The sequence below is a fragment of the Macrotis lagotis genome, chromosome 6, assembly GCF_037893015.1.
Source record: "Macrotis lagotis isolate mMagLag1 chromosome 6, bilby.v1.9.chrom.fasta, whole genome shotgun sequence".
Classification (NCBI taxonomy): Eukaryota; Metazoa; Chordata; class Mammalia; order Peramelemorphia; family Peramelidae; genus Macrotis; species Macrotis lagotis.
In genome coordinates, this window is record NC_133663.1 from 72537817 (window position 1) to 72557156 (window position 19340).

Genomic DNA, 19340 nt, shown 5'->3' on the forward strand with positions numbered 1-19340 from the left:
ATATGCCCATATGTCAAGAGTCCCATCATGTTACTTTCAATAAAAAGTGTTTATCACATCCTTGACCAAAAATATTATTTCATTTCAATCATATGCTAGTCCATCAAATTTAGTTTAATAAGCTAGAATTATGTGTGTCTTCATGATGCCACATGAATTAGATGGAATATCCCATCTTCCCTTATTCCTAGCCCCATATGAGCAGATTACTTAAACTGGATTTTAAAAACATGTCTGGGGGCAGTTGGGGAGAGTGGTGGATAGAGCATTGGTCCTGGAGTTAGAGGGGACCTGAGTTCAAATCCAGACTCAAATCTATACTTAATATTTACTTAGTTATGTGACCTTGGGCAAGTCACTTAACTCTATTGCCTTACAAAAATTTTTTTAAAAACCATTTATTTCAGTTTGCTAACCTGATAAGGTTACAAGGAGATTATATGTTTTAAAGAAGAAGAGGAGAATTGAATCATGTTGACTTAATTCCATCAAATGATGAGCAAGTTTTTGATTCGGGGGCTTACAGAGGAAATGCTCCATAAAATAAGACAGCTAGGTAATCAGCTAAAATGATAGAATGATTGACCCCAAAATACATTAATTCTGCTTTATCCCATCAGATAGATTCCCATGTACTAGCATTTTCAACTTCATAATCTCTTGCTACTGTGCTTCCCTTTTGTACTACCACAGTATTTTTTTCTGGAAAGGAGTATTTGATGGGAAAAAAACAAAAATAGGTTTATCTTTCAGTTCTGTTCATCCATCTCCAGAATTTTTACATAATAACTCTCTATATGCTAGGCCAAGAGTTAGGAAGCCTCAACTTTGTGAGTTCAAATCTGGCCTCAGTCAATTATTAGCTGTATAACCCTGGGCAAGTCACTTAACTGTTTGTCACGGTTCTTCTTTGGTAAAAATGAACTGGAGGAGGAAATGGAAATGGCAAACCATTCCAGAGTCTTTGCTGAGAAAACCCCAAAGGGTTAGATACAACTGGAAAAGACTATTTAAATGAATAACTTTCTAAGTATTCAGTTTACCTGTAACTATATCTTCTCGATCTGTATTCCATTAGGTCAACAAACATTTATGAAGGGTTTACTGCCATGTGCTGAAAATACAAAGAAATACAAAAACAATATGCCTGCCCTTAAGGACGTGTTGGGTATTGTCTACCTGGATTAGTGGAAAGTAATTCTTTAGCATCTCGGGGGCCATGCACTACAGTGCTCAATGCTGATGTATCTTCCTCTCCCTAGGCAGGCTTGTGCTGAAAGTACCTTATCTGTCCCATGTAGACTTCAATCCTCCAGGAAAGGGATTTTCCAAATGGTTTCAGTAACCTGTTCCCATGCATGTTACACTCCTTATCAGGAAATTCTTCGTTTTATCTGATCTAAATTCTTCCTGCAGCAATTTAAACCCCTTTCTTCCTGGTCTTTCTTTGGTAGACAAGGAGAACAGCTGGTCACCATCCTGTATATGATATAGCTCCTTAGATGAAGACCTGTTATTAGGTCACCCCTCTTTTCTTATCCAAGATAAGCAAATCCAGTTCCTTTAACCTTTCTTCATAGGTCCTATTTTCCAATTCTCTAATCATCTTCTATGATCTCTTCTGAATTCTCTCCAAATCCTAGAAATATTTCTTGAGATGTGGAGCCCTGAACTGGAAAACATATTATGGTGAGAATCTATCTGTCTAGTGTTAATTTTTTTATTTATTTTTTCATCCATATGCACGTGCATATTTTTAAGTTACAAAATTTCCTTCCACCCTCCCTTCCCACCCCCTTCCCCTCAGCGGCAAACAGTCAGGTTAGCGCTGTATACATGTATTTTTGATAAACATATTTACAGATTAGTCATTTTTGGTATGAGGAATTATGATTAAGGGAAAGAAATTCATAAGATAATTTTCTGAGAGTGTTCATACGATTCTGTATGGTTGGGTTTTTTTGGTTTTGTGTGTGTGTGTGTGTGTGTGTGTGTGTGTGTGTGTGTGTGTGTGTTTCCTTTGGTTTTGTTTTTCTTCCTCTGGATGGGGATAACAATGACCATAGTTAGTCTAATACAGTTGCCCTAGCTTTGTAGACTGTGGAGGGGAGCTGCTTGCATCAAGGTTGATCATCTCACAATGTTGTTGCTGATGTGTACATTGTTCTCTTGCTTCTACTCCCTTCACTCAGCATCAGATCCCTAGTGTTAAATTAAAGAAAAGTACATTTATTAATAGCTTCCATTTTTGTAGAGTGTATCAGCATAAGCCCTCAACAATCTATGGAGCTGAGTGCTAAAATAACATCCACATCAAAGTAGGGGAAGCATATCCCTTTTTTTGCCTTAAACTTCCAGTTTTGTAAAAAAAAAAAACAAAAAAACCCTAAAAGAGTCCATATGAGTCTTTCAAGATGTGTCTCAGACTGTGAAAAATGGTAACGCCCAAACATAGCTCATGACAAAGGGGAAAGAGTTCTAATGGTCTAAAATCTATAGAGAATCTTCTCTCTGAGACATGAATCAATTCAATTCAATCATAAAGGAGTGATTGAAGGAACTGCATTTTTTTTTATTCAGGAGAAGACTGGTGATGAAGTAGAAAGAGGAGAAATGGAGGGAGGAAGGGTATAATAGGTATCTACAACAGGTTTGATGTTAGTAAAACTTTCCTAACAATTCAAGTTGTCCAAAAGTGGAAAGAATTGTCTATAGAGTTGATGAGTTTCTCCTACTTGAAGGACTTCAAGCAAAGGTTGATCAGTCATTTGTTTGTTTGTGGATTAGACTACATGGCGGCTAAAATCCCTTTCAACTTTCAGATTAAGTGAGTTTGTGACTCAACCCATTAATAGGTCTGTGTCAATGGGGGTAATTTGGGAAACAATGTGGTTTAGTGGAAAGGCTATAAGAATCAGCAGAACTGGGTTTACATCTCTCTCTAGTGCTTATTCTATATTACTTTGGTCAAATCACTTAAACTCTCTGAGCCTCAGCTTCCACATCTGTAAAATAAGGACAACAATCTTAATTCTTGTGGTTGTTGAGAGCTGATAAAGTATGTAATGGGGAAAAATGGTGACTCGGTAAGTAGAGCTTCAGGTCTGGAGTCAGAACAACGTGAGTTCAAATCCAGCCTAAGTGACTTACAAGCTGTATGACCCTAGACAAGTCATTTAACTCTGTATGTCTCAATTTCCTAATCTATAAAATGAGTTAAAGAAGAAAATGAAAAACCATTCTATTATCTTTGTCAAGAACACCCCAAATGGCATCATGAAGAGTTGGATATGAGTGAAAGAACTAAACAATAACAAAATATAGACTAATAATGATAATTATAAACCAATATGTAACACACATACACGCCATCAGCCAATTAGCTAACTGAAGTGACATAGATACATAGACAGTCTAAATATTTGATTATCTATTCAATAAATCAAATAAAACTTTATTAATCAATACTTGTGGAAAAATATGCAATACCTTCCTGTACAAGCAAACTAGCACACTGAATCAGAGATTTTTTCATACCAGACTCACACCAAATTTTTCTCTGCCAGTCCAAGGCTGTGTGTCTCCCTCTGAGGGAGTTCTTTGGCATGTCTCTGAAAATCAATCAATCAACAGTGCCCACAAATAAGCACCCGCTGCCCTAGTCAAGACATGAACCTGTGCCATGCTTGGCCCATGAGCCTGCCCATGGACCAGGGCATCCTGTAGGGTTCTTATAGTACTAACCATAGTTGTTCCTAAGTTGTTTCCTACAGAATTGGTTTGGTAGATTACTCTATAAATTAGGACAGTTGTTTATAATAATTTTTCATTAGTGGTCTTTCTTATCAGAAGTTAATATATGTTTATAAGTTATTTAACAACACTACTTTTATTGCACTGTCCCATACATATGCTTATCTTACTGTTGAAAAAAGAAATATACATATATATGTATATTTCTTTTTTCAACTTACTCTAAACAATCCAATCACAAAATGGAGACAAAATGGAGTCAGTGATACTGTTGTCAAACATTCCTATTGTTTGAGAATAAGAAATATTCTTACTATAAAATATTAGCTCATTTTATCCACACAAGAACCCTAGGATGTAGGAGCTATTGGCTCCATTTTACAGATAAGGAAACTGAGGCAGATAGAAATAAAGTGACTTGTCAAGGTCCACACAGCTAGTGTCTGAGGCTTGATTTGAACTCAGTCCTTTGTGACTATATATCACCAAGTTGGCTTGTTATACATGATGGGCTTTACAAATCTTAAAGTATTACACAACACACTATAATAAGTGTATTATCATTGTTAATAACTCTACCAAGCATGCAGTGATGTCTTAGATATAAAAAAATTAGATAACACATGGTCCTTGTTTCTTTAGTAGAGGACTGAGGAGAGGTTTATAATCTGAATAGAAATAGTTACATATCATGTGAAATGAATAGTTTTTAAAAGTTTTTTTAAAGTCCAAGGGAAAGGTAGAGTGCCTCTCAAGTATAGAAAATGGTGAGTGACAGTCAAAAAAGCATTTATTATGTGCCATTCAATTTCTACAATAATAATAATAATAATAGACACATATAGAATTGTAATTTGCAATTATTATCTCATTTGATCCTCACCACAGATGAGGAAATTGAGGCTGAAAATTGTGAAGTGACTTGCCCAAGGTCACCTAGCAAGGAAGTGTGTGAAGCTAGATTTGAATTCAGCTCTATTTCTGATTCCAAGCCTATATTTTACCCACTGAGTCATCTAGCTGTGCATTGGTTGGGGGGGGGGTAATAAAGACAAAATGGGATGTCCCCCCCTTCAGGAACTCATATTTGAATGGGGAATTGTTATTGTTGCTCAGTTGTTTCAGACATGTTTGACTCTTTGTGATTCCATTTGGGATTTTCTTGATAAAGATACTGAAGTGGTTTGCCATTTTCTTCTCTACCTCATTTTGCAGGCAATGAAACTGTGGCATGCAAGATAAACATTTATATAAACAACCAGTATTTGGGCGACATGAATAATGGGAAGCAATGAAGGAGGAGTCAAAGATGACTCTGAAACTTCAACATATGACACCAATGATTCAATAAGTAAATCAGAAGTTGGGGCAAATTCGTAGGGGAAAATACTGAGATTTAGGACTTATTGTTAGTGATAGACTCTACTAAAATTCTCACTGAAAAAGCAGCTAGGTTGCTATAATGGTTAATTTGCTGAGGTGGAAGTCAGGAAAGCCACAGGATCAAATCCTACCTTGCTGGTTGCGTGACCCTAAGTTGGTCACTTAACCTTTCTTAGCCTCAGTTTCCTCATCTATTAAATGAAAAATCCAAACCCAGTGACTTCTAAATGATTCTTCTAGCTCTGATGGGGCAATGACCTTGAATTCTCAAAGGCCAAGTCAATGGAGTATAGGACCTACCAAGTTAGAAAGACTTGGAATTCAGTTGACTTCCTATTGTCTAAGATTATTAACATGCTTCTGCTTCCAGAGAGAGTCTAAGCCATAGCTTCTGAGAAGTCAAGCTAGTGGTCAGTTCTCCATTGGTCATCTCACTCAGTAAAACAGATAGACAGATAAGTACACAGACAGATGGAAAGAGTATACATACATAAATATACATATATAGATTTATAAATAAATAGCTTGAACATTATTAAGTAATTAATATTTGCCAAGGACTGTGCTAATGACTGAGAAGACAAATGCAAGCCAAAAAAAAAGATAGTCCCTGCTCTTATAATAATATATAATATACAATAATATATAATAATATAATAATAATTAAAAGGAGCTTGTAAGGGAACTGGGAAAAGATCCCACACCAGGCAAGATGAAGAAATATTCCAGGGAACCATGGACTGGTTTATAGTTTGAAGAAAACATGGCTTTCAAGGGTGCTTCTTCATATAGAGGTTGAGAAGGAACTCATCAATAAGACAAAGTATAGTGCTGGAGACAACATTGGAGCCAGCTAAAACCCACAGGAAGTTAAATTATTAGCATGAACATTTTTACTTCAGAAATCATAAAGGTCACACATTAGGGTTGTCTAGACTTAAGAAAATGATAGGGAAATTGTTAACAATGCAAGTCATCCTCTCCTGTTTTTTTGTTCCAGATTGCTACTCGTTAAACATTTACCAGCATACCCTTGGGTGGAGGGATTGCCAACATGAGTAAAAGGTTAATAAAGAAGAGAAGTGGAAAAGTGGTCAAAGGAATCAATTATTTTCTTCAACAAAGATAGTGTTTAATGAAGATTTGTAAGCACAAAGACTCCCTAGAAAATTTCTTCCCTAAGATAAATATGTAAATTGATATAAAATGATTAAAAAATTTAGACTGTAATTTCTAATAATAGCCCTAAAGATACAGACATATATATGAGTTTTCTAACAGAGAGGATGAAATTAAATTATAAGCCATTACTTATAAGATCCCACTGAATTTATTTGACAAGGGAATGAGAAAGAGCTAGTCCTCCAACAAACAAGTCCATCCTTGGGCCCATACTTGGAACCTTCTCAGCTTGGCAGAATACCTTCATAGTTTGTATTCTACTGGCACAGCACCAGGGACCCAGGGTTCTCTGAGTCATAATGAGGTATCAAAGAGGGATGAAAGTGGACCCATTTTGCTGGTCAGAATAGAAAAGAACGGTCAATTCTGCTTGGAATTTTACAGTGTTATTTTCAATTAAGTGAAAAAAACCAAATTGACTAAACAGATCAAGTGAAATTTTTCCAGTTTTAAAAATGAAACCTTTTCCTTTGCTTCCCTCTTTGGTTTCTTCCCCCTCCCCCCAGCTTTCTCTGATCTTCTCATCCCCTTTTGCCTATCTCTTCTCTCCACCCCCTAAGCTCCTCTTTCTCTTATCCTATCTCCTCACTAGTATTTTATTCTCTGGTGTCTCCCCTGTCCTTCTGCTTTCCCTATTCCCTTCTCTCCTGTATAATGATACTAAAACAATCTTTATGGGGGGGGGGGAGGGGAGAGAGATTTAATTAAGGAAAGAAATAAGTAACTACAGTTTAAGTGTGAAGACATCAGAAAGACCCAATGGGATTGAATAAATGTCATTTCCCCTGTTGTAAAGCCACAGGACGGAGAAGGAAATGGAACTTGTAAGAGACCATTAAGAACACCTGGCACCTTAGCTTTCCATAGTTCACAATCTGAGCTTGCAAAACCATTGCTTCCAGAAGAAATGGTCACTTTTCTTAATCCTGAATGAAGACTGGGATGAAGCAGCCTCCTTGTTAACTGTCTCTACAATGTGCTGCCTACTTCTAGATGATTATGGACTTCAAAAGGAAGGCTTACTTAGGAGTGGGAGCTGGAGAGGAGAATTGGATCCAAGATGAATTAGAGTCAAAAGAAGTCAGGAAAGGCTTTTTGGCTCTAATAAGTATTTCGAATGCAGGCTGGTGCTAACCAGTTTGTTTGGTAAGCAGAAAATATTACGCCCCAAGTTAGGAAGTCTGACAGCAGGGCATTTGTGGTGTTATCAGACAAATATCTCTCTGTACCTGGACTCGGTGTCCAAGACTGTTCACCACCTCAGGACTTGCATGGAGTTATGTCAACACATGACTCAGAAGAGGAGGAAAAGGAAAAACAGGCAAAGAGGGAGGAGAACAAGCAAATACATAGCCAAAGTAAGCCAACTTGGTTTTAAATGGAAATGTGAATACATTAAAACCCACTCACACAATCACCACCCAAAGATAAAATGGAGGGATGGAACTCAAGTTTTATCTGGGGTTTTCTCATAAGTAAGCCTATATCCTCCTCCCTAAGAAAAAGGAGGGAACCAATAAGAAAATTGATATTCTTGTTAACATTTCCTTTTAATCCAAGCTATCCTATAATGTTGGGGAAGCATCTTGGTTAAGTGGGAAGAAAAGATTGTAGGTTTAAAACTAGAGAGGATGTTTGAGTCCATCTATTTCAGGAATACTTACCCTGGGGATCATGAATTTGACTTCTTAAAAAAATGGTTTGTGAAAATTCCAATATAATTTGTTTCTTTTGAAAACCTTATTTTATTTTCTACATTTAAAAATATTACCCTGTGAAAGGATTCCCTAAACTTTACCAGACTATCAAAAAAGGAGACTATGATACACAAGAAAAAGGTTATAAATTGCTGATCTGGACCAGCCCCCTTCACTTTGACAAAGGAAATTGAGACCCTGAGAATTTAATTGAACTGTCTAATGTACCACAGGTAGTAATTATCAGAAGCAAGTCTAGAACCCAGATCATCTAACTTCAAAGTCAGTGCTCCTTCTCCTGTACCATGATTGACTTTAAAGATGAAAAGATTCAGAATACAATTTTTGGAGACATACCAGCCATGTAACCATTGGCTACTTACATAATTTCCTAGTGCTCCCAGTCAAGTCTTTTAGATGATTGATTTACTAACAAGCTTGCCATGACCAAAGGCCTTTCCACACCAGGAGCTCCCCACATGGATGAAATCACAGTCTAGACCAAAAAAAAAAAAAATCCATAAACATTGTTGACTTCTCAGTCACCCAATTCCCATAAGGCTTTTGCTCAGACTGTGACCAAATTTCCTGAATAGTGCACATATAGAGCACTTTGTTAGTTAAAAAAAGACACTGAGAAATAGAGCTAGTCTGCTACAAATAGATCATAAAATTATTAGCTTTTAGTCAACATTGTCAGATATTTTCATCCGATAAAAATCTGTCTCATTTTATTTCCCCTTCCTCCATAGAAAGCAAATCTCCTTGGGTACTTCAAATAAGTTTACCTAGATTACAAAAATGCTTCACTGCTCCTGAGGAATCTTTCATTACTTTCCTCACATAGGATGACATCACTTAATTGATTTATTTATTTATTTTGCCACCAGGAAGTACTGACTGAAAAGGAAACCTTCATTTCCTTTTGGATATACAATAACAATTATGTTTTAATATAATGGCAATTATTTCAGTTTGTACCTAAGTACCAGTGATAAATTTAGATTAGGAGCTCAAAGTTGTTTTCTATACAGTGCTAAGTAGTTGACTAAATGGATGTCCAAGGAATTTACAACCAAATAACTTATGCCAAAGATTCCTTAACCCTTCTGTGTTGTAGAAGGCCCCTTTGACACTCTGCTGAAGCCTGTGGACCTATTCTGAAAGTATTGTTTTTAAACACATTAAATAAAACACATATAATTGTATAAGAAACTAATTATAATGAAATAAAATTGTCAAAATCATTTTTAAAAATCATGTTCTCAGATCCCAAATTAATAACCCTTAATCTTGACTTGATCAATTAGATCCCTAATTATTTGGATAATTTCACTCCTTTGTTGACTATGTAGGCAGAATAATAACATAGATAGCAGAAACTAAGAAGGAAATGTAGTGGGGTCAAAGAAGAAAAGAGATATGATTCAATCACATTAAAGAGTTTTTAAGAGAAGCTTAAGAAATCTTGCAATGGAATGTTTCTGCTTTATTGGAAAAAAAAAGCATGTTAAGAATAATGATGTTTCCTTTCATAACCAAACAGCACACTCATGTTATCTAATGATATTTTATGGACTGAAAAACTTGTGTAGAGAAAATTTAATGATTTACTCAAAGTTATATAATAAAAAGAAGCACTTTTTCTCAATTCAGCCAGTTGAAAAGGAATAAAATAAACTAACCTAATTTTGATAAGACTTTCCTCTGCTCCTACTTGGGACCACTCTTTTCATATTTCAAGCTATCAGATGTGTAAGTCCCTAAGTAGGACTAGCTAAAGGAAAGGGAAGAGTACCTACCTGATCACAATAGCACTGAAAATAAACCCAATGGCCTACCACATCTTCCCATGTTTCCCCAAAATCATCTTCAAATTGGACTGACTGAGTCCTCTCTGATGGTGGATTAATATTACCCCATGTCTCCATGTCTACCTCCTGTTGGGTAGTTTCCCCAGAGATAGCCTCGAAGAGGCTGACATCTCCCCCAGCTGAACTGACTATGAAGTTTGTGCTTCTTAACCTGAGCATACTCTATGCTTTTACCCTCAGGTACTTTAAAATACTAATTATGGTTCTCATGCCACATTATATTACACAAAATGGGCAATTTGGAGACCTAACCAAACTAATAATGATGATGATAATAATAAAAAATAATAACCAACGCCTTGTGCTTTGCACATATTATCCCATTTTTATCCTCACAATAAACCTGGGGGGGGGAGCAGGTTTGCCACCTATTTCCATTTTAGAGATGAGGAAACTGAGACAGATAATGAATGCTTAAGTGACTTGCCCAGGTTCACATACCTAATATGTATCTGAGATATGTTCTGAACTCAAGTTTTCCTGATCCAGCATTCTATATTCTTATATATTGTACCATCTCACTACCTCCATATTCACAAATGGACCATATTAAGCTTATATGAGTTAACCTAATCAATTTCCCAACCTGTTCATGAGTAAAGCAGGTTTCCATAAATCTATAGAGTAATTCTCCTCCCGATGGAAGGGATGAGCTGAATCTCCCACTTATATGTTTGATCTGATGCAAAAGCAGCTCCCTTACTCCTCTCTGCATGAAATCATGGCTTTTCTAAAGGAACATTTTCTTGCATCCATTCAGCTTTCTGGGAAGTGATTATCAACTTAACAAAATAAGCTTCTAATAGACCTTCTCCTCTACAAGTTACAGCTGATAGTGCCCACATTAGTTTCTCTTTTGTCTAGCTGAATAGTTAGTATGTCTTAAGCATCAAAAGGAAGAGTGGGGCTCACCATCATGCAAGTCCCCAGCATAGTTTTACTTAAATGGAACAGACTGAAGACTTTATAGCTTTCTCTAGAAAAGTCACAACTCATTGAGGAAATTTTTTCCATTTCAAACATAGTAAATGTTTGTTGTATTGAATACTAAGTTTTTACAGAAATTAAGAGAATTGGTTGTCTACATGGTCTGAAAAATTAGAAAGATTCTCCTCTATGAAATTTACTTTAATTCCACAAATATATATATATATATATATAATTTATTAAGCAATTAGTTAGTAATTAAATCTGTATTAAGCTAAAATTTGTTCAGTCATTTCCAACTCTTCATGACCCTGTGGACCAACCAAATACTGTCCGTGGAATTTTCCTGGCAAGAATATTGGAACAGTTTGCCATTTTCTTCTCCAGTGGATTAAGGCAACTAGAGGTAACTTGCCTAGGGCCACTCAGAAGGAGGTATCTGAAGATAGATTTGAACTCAGATGTTCCTGACTCCAGAACACTATCCATTAAGTAACCTAGTTATTCCAAATGAAGGATATCAATATGAAAAATAGAAATCTCTTTCCCCAAAGAGCTTATATTTTGAAAGATAAGATATGTACATATATAAATATGCTAAAGGTAGAATGTGATAAAGGCAAAGGAGGGGCTTTGAAAAAGTGAGATAATAAAAGTATATTGTATGCACATTTAATAGTAGGGAGAATTGGTTGTTAAAATTTTACCAGCACATCATTGATACAAGTGCTTATTGTGCATATTTAAGGATCGGAACTAAGTCTTTAATTTTTTTAGCATTAAAAAGAATTCCCTTGCTCTAAAAACTTGGAAATTACTATTACAGATTAGTATCTTTAAATATAGATATTTCGGTTACATTATTAAAATGTGGAAAAGAAGCATTTCATCTTGAGTAGTTAAATTAGTTAAGTTCTGTCTTTTTTGGAAAAACTGCTAATAAAGCCATCCTGGATGTTACAATCTAGCCCAGAAACAAGGGAGATTCACAGATGCCGTAGAATGTTTTATATTATAATTAAATTCATTTTAGTATTGTAAAACAAAGTACTGTCATCTCTAACTCACGAAGTATCTTTTTCAAATGAGCCCCTCCTTTCCAGTTCTATTGGTGCCATCCTAACTTAGAACCTCATTACCTACTCCTTGGATTTGTAATAGTCTCCCATCTGCCCTCTTTGTCTCCAATCTTTTCCCTTTACAGTAACAAAATTATCTTCCAAAAGTATAAAGTACAGACGATTTGGAATTCAGAGATTAGAGCTCAGATTCCCAAAGCCATCTCTTCTCTTTTCTGGCCTCCCCTTGCATTGGTGCCCTCTGAAGCTGCTATCTTATTTTCAACAGACTACTGTTCATTCTAGATTCTTCCTCAATACTCCTTCCATCTTGTAATTATGGAATTTTGGTTATGGTAGGAAAATTCAACCTTAACTACCCTTCACAATTCTGGCTATACCTCCTCTCCTGTTTCTTGACATACTGGGACAACTGGAGGAGTTGGAAGACTTCTAGCTCTTCAGTGGGACTTTCAGGCCTTCAGTCTTCCATCAACCTTCATCAAACTTCTTTCTGGAGCTAACATAGTCCCAACATAAAGTCCAGCTAAGTTATACCAGATTTTTATTAGTTGTTCCAACTGTATCCAATCAACTGTACCCAAGCAACTAATTAAACTATTCCTAAACAAAGTAAAAAAAAAAGGAGACTGTACCATGAAAATTTATTTGAGATGTCAAAAATATTTTCAGGAATATAGTCATTGGTTAATCAAACTTTCAAATTACTTAAATGCATTCTCTTCTCTTGGAATTGAAAATCCTTCTTGCTGAGTATTTGTACACATTCACACAAATATGTGATTAATTATTGAGCATTCACTGCAATTCCATAGAAATTCAGTCTATAGAAGGTAAAAAAAAATGGAAGAAAATCCGCTCTTGTGAAAAAATAAGATAAAAATCATGTTGGCCAACCTAACACCCACATATTGTATACTTTTTCAAACCTTCATGTGATGTATGAGTTCATTGGGTAGTATCATGGAGTGTGAGCCAATTGAGATCTTCTTGCTTGCAGAAAGCAATTTTACGGGTTTCTGTAGCCAAACTAATTCATCATCTGGTGGCAGATCTTCAAGTGATGAGACTCTCCAAGCTTTGTAGTCTAGTAAAATTTGGCAGAATTCATACTCTGCTTAGATACCCTTTGAGAAGTTGGATTTGCTGGTAAATTCTTAACCATCAACTCAAGGTGAAGGGAAATAAACGAATTCTCAATGCATTTTTTAAAGTTTGAATCATGAACATTTTCTCCATCACTTTCCTAAGTCTGGACTGTTAATAAAACAATAAATCAAACACTGATTTTGATATTTGCTGATTAGAGTGTGTAAATGTTCACAATGAACATTTAACAAAAACGATCGATTCATTTCACATGAGATAATATTTGTAAGGCACCGATACACAGTAAGAACCACATAAATGCTTGTTTCCTTCCCTCTTTCCTGCTCTTCCCCAGGCTACTCTCACTAAGCTGTTCAAGTTGGCACCAGCACACTCTGCAGCCCCCTTCACACCACAATGAGGCACTAAAGTAGGATTTTGGATGGTTGTGCTGAATATCTCTCTAATGAAATCCCAAGCACTACCTATTCCTACTGACTAGCTTTTCTCCCCCTGACTTTCTGTTCTACTGCTGTTTCTGAGGTTTTTTAACCTACCTGTGGTACTATTGTGCAGTTATTTTACTATATCCTCACCATTTAGCTAGCTTCTCCTTAGCACTAGTGTTCTTTAAGTCTCAGAATAGGGTCAACTTCTCTCCTTTCTCTGTCATTAATCTTCTTCTGTACAGATGAATATGTAGCACTAATCCCTTTTGAGTTACAGATCTACATCATCAATTGACTCACCTAACCTATTTGCAATAGCCTCCTAATCGATCTCCCTAACTCCATTCTCACCTCCTCTTCATTTTTGCCACCTTCCATATAGCTACCAAAATAATTTTCCTGAAGTATTAGTGTGACTAGATCAGTCCCTTGTTCAAAAGATCAAATACAAATTCCTTAGTCTGCTTCTTTGTTGGTGTAAGGCTACTACCAATCAGGACCAATAACAGAGCAAGAGAAATGCAGCAAGAACACTGAGTTTGGACTTTGAAGTTAAAGAGACCTCAAATTTAGCAAAAGCTATCATGCTTCAATTATGAGATAAAAATAATCTTAATCTCACTTTCTTTAATATTAATTGTGAGGGGCGGCTAGGTGGCGTAGTAGATAAAGCACTGGTCTTGGAGTCAGGAGTTCAAATCTGGTCTCAGACACTTAATAATTACCTAGCTGTGTGGCCTTGGGCAAGCCACTTACCCCATTTACCTTGCCCCCAAATCCCCTAATATTCATTGTGAGACTTCACAAAAAGTAAAGTCTATTAATCATTAATTTATTTGTACTGGAATAAATATATTTTTAAAACTTTTTTAGTAAAGAAATTAAAATTAGCTCTATTTATAGGTGCTTCAATTTGATTCCTTTATTTTGGAGGGACCAATGATTTCATCAAAGAAATAGTGAGAAACTATGGCTACCAATACAGATCAGTAATTGCTTGCAACTTATAGTTTTAGGGAGTTTTCTGAGACAGTGAAAGATCAAATCATTTGCCTAGGGCCATTCAGCCAGAATGTGTCAGAAATTGAATTTGAATCCACACTTTTCTGATTCTAGCTAGCTCTCTTCCCACTACTCCACAATGTCTCTTGAATTTATCCTATCCCAATATTTTATTGTGAGTTTGGACCTTGAATTCAAAGAAACCTTCAAATTTAACAAAAGCTCTCATCTTTCAACTACAGAACAAAAGTACCAAAATGATCTACATTCTTTATAACTATGTCAACGGAGTATGAACTTTAGAACACCCCACAAAATTGTAAAAGTTTTGAGGTTCCTACAATATGCTATCTGTCATCAGACTCAGAAAGCTGGCTAAGCCAGAGTACTGAATTTAGAGGACACTGTAAACATTTCTGGTGGCTGATGTCCTGAGGTCTTACCATTTGCAAAACCTTAGAGAGAAAGATGGTGGAATAGTATAATTAATAGTGCCTTACTTTGAAAGGTGTCAGCAATACACTGAAAAGGAAAATGAGCCTGTGGACAATACAAAGTGAGACAAGCTAAATTGCTTCAAGATTATTTAAAGATGAAATTGGCCAGAGGACAATAAATAGATGAAAATGAAATGGATAGAGAACCATTGTTATTTTTCTCATTAGGTTCAAAAGAAATGACTAATTTGCATTTTTAACTTCAATCCTCTGTTAGACATGCTATGTGAAGAAATGGATATGGCACCAATAAAGGTAGCTGGACCATTCCAAATTTACACAGACAAAATCCATGCCAGAAGTGATAGAATTTTGAGAATGGCGAGAGATCATTTCTCAAGAAATATAAAAGGAGGGAGACCTATCCAATGTTTTTGACAAAGAGGTGATGAAGTAAAGATTTAGAATGAGACAGACATTTTCAGACATGGCTAATGGAATTTTGTTTCCTTCAGGATTATGTTGGTTTTTTAAACTAAATGTGGGTTTCTACTGAAGGACCATAAGGTGAGAGAGAAATAACAAGTGGGAAAAAAGATAAGAGAATCAATAAAATATTTTTCAAATACACAGAAAATAAAAAAATTTCCTAAGGGATACAAACTGAGTACTTTTGTTACTACCTTGTTATATTTAACATGAATTCTTTCAAAACAGACTACATAACAAAGTTCACAATCTTTGTTGTTCTTTTTATAGTGATTGTGGATGACCATAAAGTTCAAAATAAATAAGAAAAATAAATGAGAAAAATCATGATGATATTGAAAAATCATGATGATATCACTACTGAAAAAAATCAAGTAAGAGGGCATCATGTACTACTAGACCATTTGTCTACTTCAGTATATCTACAGAATTGTTATGAAAATTGACTTTTTTCCAAAGGCATCTTTAATAAAAATTGATTTCTAGTTTTAATGAAATGATAGGAGAATGTTAATAATGAAGATTAAAATTTAAAGTATGGTCTATGTTTTCAGAGCATCAATTTGTCAAAAATTTATCAGCACATCATAGGCTATAGGTTAGCAATACTTGTCATAGAGTAGGTGTGCAATAAATATTTTCTGATTAACACATATGGTGAGAAGAAAGCAAGAAAGAGAGAGAGAGAGAGAGAGAGAGAGAGAGAGAGAGAGAGTCAAGAAGAAAGAACAAGAAGTACAAGAACAAAAAAGAAGAAACAGCACTATCACTTTTCATCTGGAACTGGTATGTTGGATCCCCAGACCCAATACTACTCCCATCCTTCAGTCTCAAAGAGGATCAATGATGTCATGATAGTGTTGTATTGACATTTATATGAATTGGATTGTATATGAATTGGAGTTTCCACACTTTCTCCTCCAGTGTCCCATGACAAGATAAAAATCTAGAGGACTGGTGGTGATAGTCATGCCTTTCATAGAGTTGTAAATTGAATAGAATTGAGCAAGGTTGTTATAAGTTAATGGCATCAGCTTAAATTCTAACCTCACCAGTAAGTTTTGCATACCCATGTACCTTATGCACTGAAAAATAGCCTCATCACACACTAAGTAGGGGAATTTTTCTTTTAGGGGTATCCCAAATCCAGAAGGGGCTCTTTCTGTACTGCAAACTCTTTATCAATAAAGTAACTCAAATTCATTTTAAAACTTAAAATTCTGTTAAAAATTTTATTCTACTTCATACTTTGATCTTTTAATTCACATTAAGTATTTTAGAGAGGGTTATACCTCCCATTTTGTAAGTTTTTTTTAAAAAAATAAACAGAATTATTTCAAAAAAGAATACATTCCAACCTCTGAAGAACAATTAAATTAATAACATTAATTGATAAATCTATTGCATTATATATTACATATATTGTTTTATATGTGTGTGTGTGTGTTTGTGTGTGTATATGTGTACTACCTCATATTTAGATTTGGGCTAGCACAAAAATATTTTTTCTTATATTCCAGTTTCCTAATAGATCTCAAGTTCATCCATTAAGATTCTATATGGGAAACCAGAAGAGACAATTCATCATGGATTATAGAAAACTATTGAAATATAGAAGGAAAATTCTAAAAAACAAATTTTCCCCTCAGGGTCAGAGCAACTAAACTATTTCTTTCAAATGGAATGCTCACTGTGCTGTAAGTTGGCAATTTTGAGAGAGAGAGAACCAATGGACTTTATAGTGTAGGAGATATATTTGTGGGTAACAGTAAGAGCATTTATGTAGTGTTTAGGGTAAACAATGTCTTTTCACTACATTGACACTATGAAGTAGGGAATATATATCTTATTTATGATCATTTTTAATAGAGGAGGAAAATAAGACACTTAAAGATGGGTATTACCCTTGTTTTTATGGGTCCTGATTATCAGAAGCAGAATTCAAACTCACATCCCCTGACTCCCACTTGAACCATATGGCCAATTTAGAAAATGCAAGTGGTTATTTACAATGATTGGTACAAAGATACTAAATACTCAAACAACTTCTTGTGAACACACAAAAATAAAGAAATCAGACATTCATTATGTTTAAGGTTTAATCTATGAAAGGAAATTGTGTAAAAATTCAAAAACTATCTTTTGGAGTTCTTCATCTGTGTAATGTTTTGCTTGTTTTTTTTTTTTAAAGTCAGATGCCTTCATTAAATTACCTGTCTTCTAAGGCTCTGATCTGAATGAACTTCTCTATTTCTTCTATATTATTTCACTTGGTGATCTAATCAGCTCCAATGGATTCAATTATCATATATATGCAGTGACTCTCAGATCTATTTATCCAGCTTTAACTTATCTCTTTACCTCCAATCATATTTCTTTAGGGACAAAAAAGTGCATTTAGATTTTGCTGCGTTAGCAGAAGCTGAGAGAGAGAGAGAGAGAGAGAGAGAGAGAGAGAGAGAGAGAGAGAGAGAGATTAGCAGCAGTAGTAGAATGGGTAATAAGGAAGGATATAGGAGCATTAAAGATTATTTGTGGGATCATATCTTTCAAGAGCAGACTAATCTCCCAAAAGGAGATGAGCCATCAGGGGATAAGCAGTAAAGAAAGGTATAGAGTAATAAGAAATTATTTGGAAATATAAACTCCCCAAAAGCAGGTTGACTTCTTAAAGGGAGAAGAGCCAACCTCCAATTTTACATCACCACTGCCTTTGAACTGGATGTCTCATAGACTTCTCAAACTCATCATAGCCAAAACAGAATTCATTTTCTTTCCCCAAAAATCCTTCCCCCTCTTCCAAACTTCCCTTTTATTGTCAAGAGCACCATCACTGACCAAGTCACCCAGGCTCATAAGTTAGATATCCTTGAATTCTTTCTTATTCATCCCTCCACCTCCCATAGTATTCAACCTGTTGTCAAATGCTTTCATTTCTGTAATTTCTTTATTATCCTATTGCAAGCCTTCACCACCTCATGCACAGATTATTGCTACAGCTTTCTAATTAGTCTTCCTTCCTCAAATCTCTTCTTACTCCAGTTGGCTGTGCAATGGATAGAAGGCTGACTTTGAGTCAGGAAGATCAGAACTCAAATTCAACTTCAGACATTACTATCTGGGTAACCCTGGACAAGTTACATAACCTTTGTTTGCCTCAGTTTCCTCAACTGTATAATGGGATTCATAATAGTTCCTACCTGGCAGGGTTGCTGTAAAGAGTAAGACAATACTTGTATAAAAAAGAAATTATCTCAATGTCTTGAACATGATAGGAACTATATAAATACTTAATTGTTTCCCCCTCATTTCTCTTACACTCCCTATACCAGTCTATCCTCCATTCAGTTGCAAAAGTAATCTCCGTAAATCAAAATTCTGACCATATCACTGCAATAATAGTACACTCCACTGCCTCCCTACTGCTCCCAGATTAAAGTATCAAATCCTCAATAAAATAAAATAAAACCAGGTGGCTAGGTGGCATAGTGGATAAAGCACCAGCCTTGGAGTCAGGAGTACCTGGGTTCAAATCCAGTCTCAGACACTTAATAATAACCTAGCTGTGTGGCCTTGGGCAAGCCACTAAACCCTATTTGCTTTGCAAAAAAAAACCAAAACCCTAAAATAAAATGAAATCACCTATTTAGTTTTTAAAGCCCTACCTCTCTAGTTTTCTTACAACCTACTGTCCTCCAGGCATGCTGTGGTGTTACAGCAATATCTTCTTGCTGTCCTTCCCAAATAAGGTTTTTCATTGATTTTCACTCAAGACTTGAATGTTCTCACTTTCTCCTCTGGATTTCCAAACTCCCCACTCTCAACTCAAAACCAGTCTTCTTCAAGAAACTTGTCCCAGTCCACCTTAATGCTAGTATTAATAGTGAAATAATTTCCAACTTGCTCTCTTTATATCTTGCATAGAAGTAGCAGATTTCTCCCCCATTAGACTATAAGTTCATTGAAGGCAGGTGCTTGT